Source organism: Bos indicus, chromosome 13 (assembly GCF_029378745.1).
Source record: "Bos indicus isolate NIAB-ARS_2022 breed Sahiwal x Tharparkar chromosome 13, NIAB-ARS_B.indTharparkar_mat_pri_1.0, whole genome shotgun sequence".
NCBI lineage: Eukaryota > Metazoa > Chordata > Mammalia > Artiodactyla > Bovidae > Bos > Bos indicus.
The window spans coordinates 18,658,824-18,671,944 of NC_091772.1; the positions used below are offsets into that span (position 1 = coordinate 18,658,824).

At 46.2% G+C, this 13,121-nt stretch overlaps 1 protein-coding gene across 17 annotated transcripts in view; it reads left to right on the top strand.

Annotated features, from left to right (window-relative positions):
* Positions 1 to 13,121, top strand: part of PARD3 (par-3 family cell polarity regulator) — a 577,827-nt gene that overhangs the window by 123,140 nt on the left and 441,566 nt on the right. The window lies entirely within an intron of this gene.

Genomic DNA, 13,121 nt, shown 5'->3' on the forward strand with positions numbered 1-13,121 from the left:
AAAGGACGGAGAGACAGAAGGAAACACATTTTGCGATTGGATTTGGTGCTCGGCTTGATCGGATTTAGCAGCGCAGCCAGCATGGTGCTCTGGTTTTGTTTGTCCTCAGCCTTTCTGCTGAGAGTCACAGATATTTTTCCATAGAAAAGCTGGGAGTGCATCTTGGATTCTAGAGCAGAGTCTGGATTTGGATGGCTCGGGTTCACGTTCAGCCCAGGTATCTGGCTTTGTGACTCTGGGCAAGTTACCAAAACTTTCTGCCCATCTGCAAAAAAGGCAGTGATTATAATAGTTCTATTTGCAGGGGGTGGTTGTGAGGGTGGAAACAGTATGTGGTCTGTAGTGTGGCCTTACACACGTTGGTGGTGATTTAGTCGCTCAGTCGTGTCCGACTCTTGTGACCCTGTGGACTGTAGCCCGCCAGGCTCGCTCCTCTGTCCATGGGGTTTTACCAACAAGAATACCGGAGTGGCTTGCCATTTCTTCCTCCAGTAGTCTTTCCGACTCTGGGTTCCAACCTGTATCTGCTGCGTTGCAGTTGGAATCTTTACTGCTGAGCTATTAGGGAAGCCCCTTTATATATGTTAGCTGTTATTATTTCATTCTTTTTGTATTTGCATAGACTTCCCCAGAAACCAACAGTGGCATCGTCTTTGTGACACTTCTGAACTGTTTTTCACAATTTTACTGGCACCAAATATGTTTATTTTCATCCAGTCCCTATTAGAACCATGTAATCATATTCATATTTTTATAAAGGTTTTCAGTTTACTATTAGAGCAATTAATAAAGACAAGGTGTGAATTCTGTTCGCTCATGCCTCTGTGTTTCACAGATTTAAAGATTCTACCATCATTGAATGAGTGTGTGTACAAGGCTAAAAACATGTCTCTTCCAGATTTCTTTCTGCCCTGTAATCGCATCTCTGGGTAACAGGTCACAGAGGACAGACTCATCCTTCACAGCTGGGTGCCCCGTGGCCACCCCAAGAGCTGCGCCAGGGTCCTCTGGGCTTGCCCGGGCCATGGGTTTGATCTCTGTGAGCATCTTGGTAGAGGTGTTCTGTGCATCTGAGTCCTTCATCTCTCCCTTCCAAATGCCCCTCCACACCATGCTACTGTTATGTTTGCTGTGGGAGCATTTTCTTTTCAGAGGAGGCAAAGTTTGTCAAAACAGGGAAAAAGATGAGTAGGTATGATTTTTCAGCCCTTAAACACAGTGAGCAGATCTCTGTGGGGACTGACAATGACATGTATTAGGGGACGTGCGAGGGGCAGGCTGACCGCAGATCACAAGGAAAGACGTCTGACCCCCAGGTTCTGCTTCTCGGGTGGTTCTGCTCCCAAATATCGTCTCCTTTTTAAAGGGTGAGAATAATTTGTTCCCTCCTGAGCAGCGTAGTCCTTGTACTGGCCCCAAATATTATTTTTCTGATTATTATTCATTATGTAAGACCCTCCAGATCTTTCTTTTCCTTAAAAGGGAGGATCTAAGCTACCACATTTCCCCCTCTCAAGCATGTGATTTGTCTTTTTTAATTTATTTATGGCCCCTTAGCAGCCTCAGAGCTCTAGGGCTGGTCATGTACATGAGCACTTTTGGTTTAACAAGCTGTAGCTCCATTCCCTTTGCCTTGGTGACCAGCTTTTTATTTGAAATGCAAATCTCTAAGTAACAAGCCGAAGTCTGACCTACTTACACACTTTGTTGCTTTCCGTATAGACTCCTCGTTACAGCTGAGGAGTTTGCGTATTTGTTGTATATGGTTGCAGCGAGCCTGGATATGAGTGCGCTTCATTATCTAGAATCTGAGTCTGTATTTCCCCTCCGGATCTTCTGGTGACTCTGCAAGCTCAGAGCTGCCCTGCCAGCTGAGACAGGACCCTTCCCACAAACAGCACACACCCCAGTCAGCCCCCAGGTTCCCGCCGCACTGTGCTCGTGTCTTTTACTTGGCGGATGTTGGCCGTTTTGGAGTCTCAGCATTTCTGAGCTGTCCTCAGCATCCATGTGGTTGGTTATTTGTAGAACATCTCAAACCAGGTACCTTCCCTATTGTCTGGGATCTACTGTTCAGATTTGGCAGAAAGTGAAAGGAAATCTCTGTCTCAAATCCCCTAAGGAAACAGGATTAGAAAAAAAAGGCTTATCATCCAAACTGATAATCGATGGAAGGGTGAGCAAGGGGGTTCCAGGCTGCTTGCCTGTTTCCTCAGAGATCATTTCAGGTTGTGAATCATCTTGGTTGAGCTGGTGACTCACTCACAGCCAGATTATCAAAATAATCTGTAGGTCTTTGCATAAAGAGAGGAGTTGTTTTTTTTTTTTTTTTTTTAACTTTCTTTTCTAGAAATTTAGGGAAAATGATGTATTTACTTCTGAAACTCTTCAGGAGTAAAATGTAGATTTTTAACAAAAAAAAAAAAAAAAAAAGGAAAAGGAAAAAAAGGCATGAAAGCTTCTGAGGCCATCACCTTGTTCTTGTCTTCAGCCCAGACCACCCGCGTACACTGACCTGTGTCTCCGCGGCCAACAGTGGACTGTGAAGTGGCCCTGTGTCTTGAAGTTGTGCACAGACTGGGCATGTCTGCATAATCAGAGCCAGCTGGCTGGTGGCTGTGGGAGAATTGGGAGGGAGATGCCGGAGGTGAGGGGCTGTTTGTCCAGCACGAATAAGTGCTGTGTCTTTTCCCTGGGACTTGCTTCTCTTTGGGGGCCAGCTACCAACCACAGGACTGTGTGCTGAGTGTGACATTTGTGAGGAGGGTTGGTAGTGTGTGCTGTGGTCTACAATGTGAGTAGGAGATAGGGGACCGATTGGCTCATTTTGTTCTGAAAAAAAACCCTGAACTCTTGTTATCCAAAACAAAAGAGACCCTAAAGTAATTCATGTGATGAACATTTCCTAAAGCTGTCCATGTCTCTCACACTAGTAAAATTGCTCAGCCTCCTGGGTGGTGTGCCTTTGTGACTCAGCAGCTGAGTTTGTGGTCTTATTCACTGAAGGCAGCTTGGTTCCAGAGGATGCAGTTAGTGGCTCCATCACTTGGCACCTCTGGCCAGAGGGTGGTCTCAGTGCTGTGCGGTCCCAGAGCCTGGGAGGCCTTCCTGAGGCAGCTCTGCGGACCAGCTCCCAGGCTCCCAGGGTCTGAAGGTGCTGCCGCTGGGTCTGGCCACAGAGTGAACGTCAGGCCCGTGGGGACTTCTCTGCAGGGACCCTCTTGGTGAGGGGGAGCCTTCTCTGTATGGGGGCGGGAAGGGGGGGCACTATCCCTCCCTGTGCAGCTGCCTGGGGAGGCTGGTGGGCTGTTCTGTGGGAGGAATTCCTGAGAGAAGTAGGGTGTCACATGCCCCCATAGAAGGCATGTGAGGGCAAGAGTCTTCTGTTCAGAGAGTGTGTCGTTCTCTGCTCAGACCAGTGGAAAAGCACATGGGAAGTCTTTGGCTATGTTGATTTTTGCCTTTTGGAGCAAAAAAAAAAAAAATCTCCTTTTTGTGTTAGTGATGGCGGGAGCAAGTGATCTATGCTTGTGGGTCCCTGAGTTCGGCTGGGGTGTTGGCGATGCCCTTCCTCCCTGTCAGAGCAGGGGCACTGTGGTCAGACCCCTAGAGTGTGATCATGGTCCTGGGTCCAGGCTTCTCAGCTCTCCCTCCCTGTTCCTGTGTTTTCTGACCCCAGTGCTGGTAGCAGCTGCATTGCTGAATGAGCGGATGGTGAAGATAGTTTCTAGGCTAACCGTAAAGGCGCTCAGTTTTCCTAGGCCTTCTACAGTATGTAAGCACCTTAAAAACCACGCCCTTCCATCATCGGGGTTGCGCCACTGCCCAGCCAGCAGCTCCACTGTGCTTGAGTTCATCATTCGAGACACATTTGGTCTCTGGGTGTCATGGTCACTCACAGGAGTGCAAGTACCCGGTGGTGCACTTCTCTGGCCACAATCGTGTGGGGCAAAGGAGGTTACTGGGGGTTCCAGAAGTTCAGGAATCTTCTGACTCAGCCTCTTTAACTTGGAGGATGCATGGCTTCACTGCCATGTATAAAACTGAGGAAACGGCTTCCCATTTCGGAGGTGTCATTGGACAGTGACCGTAATAAGTTCATCCCAGCCGCTCCCCAAGGACAGTGCCCCCGAAAGTGTGAGCTGATGTCCCAGCCCCTATAAAGTGTCATGTGCTGGAGGAAGGTGCTTGCAGTTGGCGTGGGGCTCCTCAGATCTCCATGTGTCATGGGGTCTTATCATGGGCTCCTCAGAGCGTGGCCGACATGAAAAGAGGAGCTTTCCCGCAGCTCTTGGCATTTGTTTTCAGATGAAATGCATCAATATGAAAAATAAAGCATAAAACAGTCATGAAAGTTTTTGGAGTCCTTTTAAGAATTGCTTTGAAGCTGACTTAACATTGTAGCATTTATTACAGTCACTCTGCAGTTCAACTCTGCTTTATAGGTTTTTAATCTTGGGTTCCCATATGCGTTTTAAGATGATATAGCATTATATGCAGTTTCAGTCTGTTTATAAAAACCAAATGCAGTCTTCAAACCCATGTGCGTGCCACATGGCAGTATCGGGCTGAAGAATATGTTTCTATTTATAAACAAATATGCTGGTGAGGATTTTAGGTGTGATTTGCAGATTGCATGTCTATCTAGGAGCAATCTCTACAGAGAATAGTAATAGTAATGATGCCTATCCCCCCCACCCCCTGCCACACACATATACCTTGGACCCTATTCTTGAAGGTTTTAGTAGAAACAATGCTTAAATGCTCTCACTTCCACCTGCAGTTTAAACAGTACAAAACTCAGTTTCCAAATATGTTTATCATTTCTTGATTGAATATTTTCAAAAGCTGACACGTCCTAGAGTTTCTCTCACATAGGTCTTAGCAGCTGGTCATACTGATTAGAAGACAAAGAGTGAAGCTGTGTTATGCTTGCTGGCTTTTTAGCTCAAGCATCACGAGGAAATTAAGGGTGCGTGTCGCCTGGTTCCAACACTAAAAGAGGGCTTTTCAGATTTTTTCTGGATTTTTATGTCTGGTGTAGATCGCCTCCTGGGGGCTTGAAGGGAAGGCTTTAAAGATTCCATTGTCAGCCCCTGGGTACTGGTTATATCTTAGAATACAGAACAGCTATAAGTTGGTGGAGTTGTATTGGTAGGGCTGCTGGTTTTGTGGAAGCTTCACCCAGCAGACATTCTGAAATTGCCTGCTTTATTTAATTCAGCCAGACCGCCATTTGTGAATCTTGTAATGTGCTCTGCAGATGAGGGGCATGGCAGCCAGGGGACAGAGCCCTGCCCTGAGAGCCCACACGCCAGCTGTGTACATGATGATGGAGGGTTTGGGGAGGGAGGTGTTGTGGGTGCAGTTCACAATGAGGTTCCACTCCGTGTAGACAGAACGAATTTTCGCGTGTGAGCAGCTCTCTGGTTATATTTAAAGCAACTTACCCTCCTCTCTTTCCTCTTAATGTGTGTAGTAGCAATCAAGGTGGAAGAGTAATTAGTAAAGCTCTCTTAAATAAGAGCAGATACTCCCACATTTCCCAAAAAAGCAGTCCTAAGTGGAAGGCGTATGGCTGTGATGCTAGAGAGGACCATGAGAGGTGAATGGAAATTTGGAGAGGGAACCAATAATCTCATAAAAGATCCTGCAGTTACTACATTAGCAACATGATGGGGACATGTTCCCATCTAAGTAATGACCAGAATGTGCTTTATGTGAAGAATATTCTGTGAGAGACATAAAGTCCTAGCAGGGCCCCCTCTCAGGTTATTAGTGGATGATGCTCACACTTCGTTTTATTGCCAAATGACTATTATGCTCTCTGAGGTATGAAGTGATATTAATGACCATTTACAATGAGAAATAACACTTTATAGCATTGCTGTCATTTACACATATTAAAATATGTTGTAATGTGGAAGAACACCCTAGGGGGGAGAGATGAAAACTTAGGAATTTAATTTGAAATGCAGTTTGGAAATTATTTGGACAGGAGAGAAAGCTTCAGGGCAAAATTTCAATAAAAGTGTGTTATTTTCTAAACTATTCATGAAAGTCTGTTTTTTTCATGTACCTGGACTTAATTATGGCTACTCACCGTCCCCACCCCCACAAAAAAAAAGTTTGGTTAATTTTAGTCACTCATCTGTACTAATCCAAAAACAAAAAAGAAAAGTTATTAATGTAGTTATTTAGAGAAAACACAATTAATCATTTGACTGTAAGCAGTTAGATATTATAATCATGTCCTTAGTATTTTATCTTGCTTCTTTTCTGAAAAGTCATATTTCTGTACTCTTCTGTGTTGGGGGAGATTATGTCCTACTTACTATCATATATACTTTTATCAAGCTTCAGTCTTGTCCTAGTGATTCTCCAGAGACCTAATCAGTTAAAGAGATTTTCTTTTCCATTTCAGATTTTAGCCTCAAGTTTTACTCTTAGTTGTCAAATATTCTTTAACTATGTAACAGGGAAGAATTAGAACATGTCAAATATAGTAACACACTTTAATAGTTTGCTCTAAAAATCTGTTAATAGGTAATCTCTGCTTACCTGAATTTGGTCTTTTCCCCCCTCATTTCTTAGGCGGGCTTTTATTTGCTCATTGATCTAATATCTAAAGGAGCCAAGAGGGTCTGGCTGTGCTCGCATTGAGGCAGCTGCCCCCCTGCCGGCCTTCTCCTCCCCCCTCACTGGGTCCCCTTCCAACCATGAGGCAGGGGCCAAGCTGGACCCACCCTGGCATCAGGCCCGCTGGGATAATGGGGGGTCGCACTGGCTCCCTCTCTGAGTGCCTTGCAGAGGCCCGGGAAGCTGCGTGGTGCCCCGTCTCTGCTCTCCCCAAGAGGAGGGGGATGGTAACCCTGAGGGTCTGGGCAGAGTCTCCTTGAACCCCCTGGCTCTAGGGACTGAGACCAGGAGCCCCAGGCCGGCTCATTGCCAGATTGCTATTTCTAATTTGAAAAACTTGGTTTCTTTCTTTTTTTAAATTGTTGGTTAACAATGTTGTGCTAATTTCTGCTGTACAGCAAAGTGACTTGGTTATATACATGCACATTCTTTTTTCATATTCTTTTCCATTATGGTTTATCATAGGAGGCTGAGTGTAGTTCCCTGTGCTGTATGATAGTTAGGCCCTTTTATCCATGATAGTTTACATCCGCTAGCCCCTAACTCCAGTCTATTCCCCTCTCCCTGCCATCTCTACCCTTCGCATCTATAAGTCTGTTCTGAATGTCTGTACATATGAAAAACTTGGTTTCTTAGTGTGCTGGTGGAAACACATGTCTGCAAAAAATTCTTGACTGCTTTTAGTGGCAGTGTTGAGTCTGGAACCCCATTATCTTGGTTGGGATTTATCATTATATTTATATCATTATATTTATATTATAAATATTTATATTTATCAGTATATTTATCAGTATCTTTATTGTCATTTTCTTTAAACTGTCTGCTGCTCTGATCATGACAGACATCCCCTCTTCCCTTGGAAAATTTGGTGAGCATCCCAGCACCATGAAGAAACTTTGTGAAATACACAGGTTTTCTTTTACTTGTATAAAATATGTCTTTTTACCCTCACTTATTAAGCAAATACATTTCTTAAAATTCATAAATGGCTTAAGACACTGAATGCCAGTTTCCTTATCACTGAGAATGCTATGGCACCCGCAGAGACCCTCAGGCCAAATGGATGCCCAGTCCTGTTGGTCAGGGGGTATTTAGTGTAAAGACTGCATAGCTGTTGTGTACCCTGTAAACGGCATCCTGGAAATGGGGTGCATGCTTTATCCTTATTCCGTAGAGGGGTGCCTGGAATGGGCTGCCAGGAAGAATCCCAGGGCCTTAGCCGCACAGTGATGCATGCAGCGCCAAGGTGTCTGGGCCCTGGGAACCGGCTCCCCGCTGCAGCCACCCTTGGCCGCGTCCGTCGGCACCAGTTACCCTTGCATCTCAGTGGTCAGATGGTTGTCAGGGCGCTGAGCTGGGCCCTGGGGACCCAGCTACTGCCTCTGTGAAGCAGTTTTAATATATTAAGCTTGGAAAGCTCCTGCTGAGCTGGATAAAGACTTGGTGTCCTTTGGGTCTCGCCTGTTTTATTGGTTTCCAGCTGCAGGGCAGACATTCCCCCTGCCTGCTGACCCCTCCCCTCACCGTGGCCGAGGTTCAGACCCTGGGATGTGGAACTGGCAGGTTTGACTCTGGAAGCCCCCAAAGGCACAGGGAGATGGTTCTAAATTTGGCATGTTTGTCTCAGAGTTCAGTACCCAGCCACTGTGGACAGCTTTGCCAGGTTTTGCAGCCTAAAAATGTCATGCAGGCGGTAAATAAAAAAAAGTCTGACACACAGACACAACATACATATCTCACCACTAAGGGGTCTTTTGTACAGGTTATACTTCTCTTTAGTTTCATTTTATTTTTTTTTTAAATTATCTGTTAGAGTTACATGAGAAAATATATTACAATGTGGAGAAGGAAGTTCAGTGTTGTTGTATTTGTAAGTGTGAAAGCAGAAAGTAACAGAATTAGAAAAGGTCTTTGTGCTCCTTTGACTTATTTATTTTATATTTCTGTCAGTAAAGGACACTTTAATATATTTAGTCAATGTAGAACTAAAATGTACACAGAATCTCCTGTTTACTCACTGCATGGATGTTCCCTGAGCTGTTTCTTTTTCTCCACCTATATTGAGATGTAATTGACATATAACACTGTAAGTTTAAGGTGTGCAGTGTACTTATATGCTGTATAATGATATCATACTAAGGTTGGTTAACACACCTATCACTTCACAGAGTTACTGTGTGTGTGTGTATGTGTGTGTCTGTGAGATGAGATCAAGATTTCCTGTCTGTGCAACCTCCATGTATACAAGATAGTACACTACACCCCCAGAATTGATTTATTCATCCTAAAGCTGGAAGTTTTTGCCTTTTGGCTAACATCTCTTCTCTTCCCCCTCGCCGCTAGTCTCTGGTAACTACCAGTCAACCCTGTGTTTTGATTAGTTCAGTTTTTTTAGTTTCCACTTATGAGTGAGATTATACAGTATTGATCTTTCTCTCTCTGACTTATTTTTCACTTAGCACAACACCCTTAAGTTTCATCCACATTGTCACAAATGGCAGGACTTTCTTCTTTCTCATGGCTGAATAATATTCCATTGCACATACATAGCATATTTTCTTTATCCCTTTATCCATTGACAGGCACGTTGTTTATCCATCTCAGCTACTGTGAATAAAGATGGAATGAACATAGGGATGCAGTCTCTTCAAGATAGTGATTTCATTTCCTCTGGATATATAACCAGCAGTGGGATTGCTGGATCATATAGTAGTTTTATTTTAATTTTTTTGTTTAGGAACCTCCATACTATTTTCCATCTATAGATAGCTTTAGGTAGCATAGGCATTTCAATAACATTAATGCTTCCAATGTATGTGTCTCCTTTTAATTTTTTCACTATTATCTTTCACCTCCTTGGTTAAGTTTATTCCTGAGTGTTCTATTGAAATGCAATGGATATTTGTATATTGGTTTGTATGCTGTAATCTTACTGAATTTGTTTACTAGCTCTCACATTTTTTTTTTTTCTTTTGGTGGAATCTTTAGGGTTTTCTGTGTATAATATCATGTCATCTGCAAATAGAGACAGTTTTCCTTTTCAATTTGGATGCCTTTTAATCTCTTTTTCGTGCTTAATTGCCTTGAACCCTTTCTGTGTATGAGCTGTTAGGGGGCACCAGGCCAACTCCAGGCAAAGGACACCCAGGCCCAGCTGTGTGCAGCCCACGAAGTGCCCCTTGCATAGTAGACACTCACTGTTCAGGAGCTGAGGTTGTGCTGTTAGGGCACTCACATGTTCCCATGACTTCATCCTGGGGGCTTGTCAGGAAAGTGGCCCCTGAGATGCCTACTTTTAAAACAAAGGCTTGGGAAGGAGTCAGCAGGTGACGGAGGGGGAAGGGAAGCTCGGAGGGGGAGGACAGGTCTTTCCTTCTGGTGGGAAGCCAGCAGTGTTGGAGGGCTCCCCAGCAGAGTGGGAGGGCTCAGGCAGACGGTTACGGCAGCAAGGCCACCCTGTCCCTCAGCAGACATCTGAGTGACTGCAGGGGCCAGTGCGATCGGAGGTTCAGGGAAACTGTGATCTTCATGTTTGGGGGGCAGGCACGGGCAGTTACAGAAATGACATGGAGGGTGTCAGGAGGCCTGAGTACTGACAACACCCGTAAACAAGGGAGGCAGAATGACCAGAGGTGGATGCTGGTCTGATAGGCTGCCTGAGTCCATTTTCTCTGATGGGGCCACATGTCAGCGAGGCCCTTGAAGGCGTATTAGAGTTTCTGGATCAGTAATAAGAGCATCGGAAGTGTGGAGCGGGCTCTGGGGAGTGACAAGATGTGTCTTTATAAAGGTGGTCTGGCTCCTCTGCGGACCATAAAGCAGTTAGGAGGCTCTTGCAGAATCTAGGAGGTGGGCGGAGGGCAGCTCTGGCCAAGGAAAGAGGGAAGAGTGGGTGGATCAGAAAGGCTAGTTAGGAGGTGGAGTGACAGGCCACAGTTTCTGGCCAGTACAGCAGAAACCGGGTCAAAGTTAGGGGGTGCTGGTGATCATGAGGGACATTTTGGCATGTGCTGTGTAGTATTGAGGAGAGGTCTAGGCTGGGGTGGTGAACTTGGGTGTGGCTGAGGATTGGCAAGGCGGTCTAGGGAGAGCCTAGGTCAGTGAAAGCGATGAGGTCCCAGGCTGAGCCTTGGGGCCTGCAGCGAGGGTGAGCCCCACACTTCAGTGGGGACCCTGGGGACCGGGGAGGGTGGGTGGAGAGGGATGCCAGCTGAGTAGGCCTGGGTCCACAGGCTGGGGGAACCATAGTGGGGAGGGGATTGAGGGAAGCAGCTGGGCTGTGGCTGAGGGGGCACGGTGAGGAGGCTGGGAGGGAGTGGAAAGCGAAGGGTTCGTGACAACAGCACGTTCACAGGCAGCTGGAGGGACTGGTGGGGGAGCAGAGGAGGCGGGGGCAGAGGGGCAGGGCTAGTGGGTAGTCCAGGGCGCTGAGGAGGCGGGATGGCTGTGCCACGAGACGCAGGAGACCTGGCGTGCGTTTGCAGGGACCCAGGCAGGCATTTGCAGGGACCTGGTGCCCACATGCCACCGAGTCCTCCCAGTCCCATGGGAATTTGCTGGGGAGATGCCTGCCGCCTGGTAGGGAGACCTCGATGCATCTTCTGGTCCCTTGAAGCACATCACCAGTGCCTCTTGCCCACCTTTTGCTCTCAGCGCATCGCATCCTGCACTTAATGACACACAACATGGGATTAAAGATCAGTCAGCAGTTAACTGCCGAGTGCTGCCCTACGACAGCTCCCTCCCAGCCTCCCCACTTTACAGACCAGGGGACCAACTTAGAGATGAGGAGCTGCATCCTGGTGGGCCCAGCACTTCCAGTGGCCCTGGAGCTCTGGGATGTGGCCTTGGGGTGAGTTGTGCTCAAGGCCTCCTGCTCAGTTTTCTCCACACCCCCCTGTCTCTGGGGTGTGTGCTCTGAGGATGGATCACCCTAGGGCCCCGAAACTCTCAGCTGGTGCGAGTTAGAATCGCACAATCTGCCAGCCAAGGCCACTGTCTGGGAGGAGATTGGATGGGAAGGTAGAGCTTGGATGCTCTCAGCTTCTACCTGTGCAGGAGTTGGCCAAGGGAGGATCGAGATTTTGCGCAGAAGGAGCAGAGATGGGCCCGTCCTCCCCCACAGACGGGCTGCTCCAGGTGCCTGCAGGAAGGCAGCTCCATTTAATTGCTTTGCAGTTTTGGCCTCTGTGGTTTCCTTGCCGGCCTTGGATGTGTTTTAGCCCAAGCAAGAATTCAAGATGGGAGTTGTTTTAATTATATAACACAGTGTGCTCATGATAAGAAAGTCATCCATCACAGGAGAGCGTAAGGAAGCAGCTCAAAGCTGCATCATTTCTGCCTCGTGCAGCAGAAGCCCTTCTGCTCGTTAGACCATCTCAGGGAAGGACCTTTGCCTGGGTGGACCTTTGCCCTGAACACGTCGTGGGGAGAGTAGGGGAGCTCTGTCTTCTGTGTGTGTGTGTGTGTGTGCCTGCACAAAAGTCTCCTGTTAAGTGTGGATGTGTGCTGGCGAGGTGCGTGGTTGGATTCTCACAAAAGCTCTGCTCTGTGGCTCATGGTTCCTGGGTTTTAGGGGAGGAAGCGGGGCTCTGGCCACTCACCTGTGAGGTGGTCCCTAACGCTGTGCCCTCCCCCATGCAGATGGGGAGAGCTGCCCCAGTCCTGTTGGTTTAAAAGCATGTGTTGTATTTCTCCCTATGTTTTCCTATGCATTTTATTTATTTTTACTTTTTAAAATTATTTCTATTTTTCTTTTGTTTTGTCCCACTGCAAGGACTTGTGGGATCTTAATTCCACACCCCCCCACACCCCCGGGATCAAACCTGTGTCCCTTGCAGTATAAGTGTGGTGTCTTAAACATTGGACCACTAGGGAAGCCCCTCCTGTGCATTTAAAAAAAAAGTAGTGGTCATAATATATGTTGTGTTTTCCTATGCACACTTTTTCAAAAAGAGGTTTTTTGTCATCTTTATGTATCCACCTTCACGTCTCATCAGATCTTATTTTGTAGATTAGAATAACTCTGAAGCCAGAGAAAATCTTAGATATTATGCCAATGGCACGAGGACCTTAGGCCTAAAAAGAAATATTCTTTGAAATGAACTCTCACAAGTGTATTTCGTATTTTATATATTCTCTTCTAAGAATTGGAAAGGAATTTAATTTTATTTTTCCTGGAAGGAGAACTATAAATCACATAAATACTAACAGAGATGTTTGTGGATGACAGAGCTCAATTCATAACTGATTTTCAAATCAAAGCAAACCCACTTAAAAGCTAGGCTTTTCAAGTGCTTTGTAACACCCGGTTGAAGGGGCTATTATAAGACTAAGTAGTTGTGCTGTTTGGTGATATTTTTATTTCAGAATACCCACAAATGAAAGTCAATAGTCTCTCGGTTTTCAGGGTGTGATTTCTGGACCTTCCAGCAGAGGGCACTGCCAGTTTGTGGTTGAGTTTTACTGCTGGCAGTTCAGTG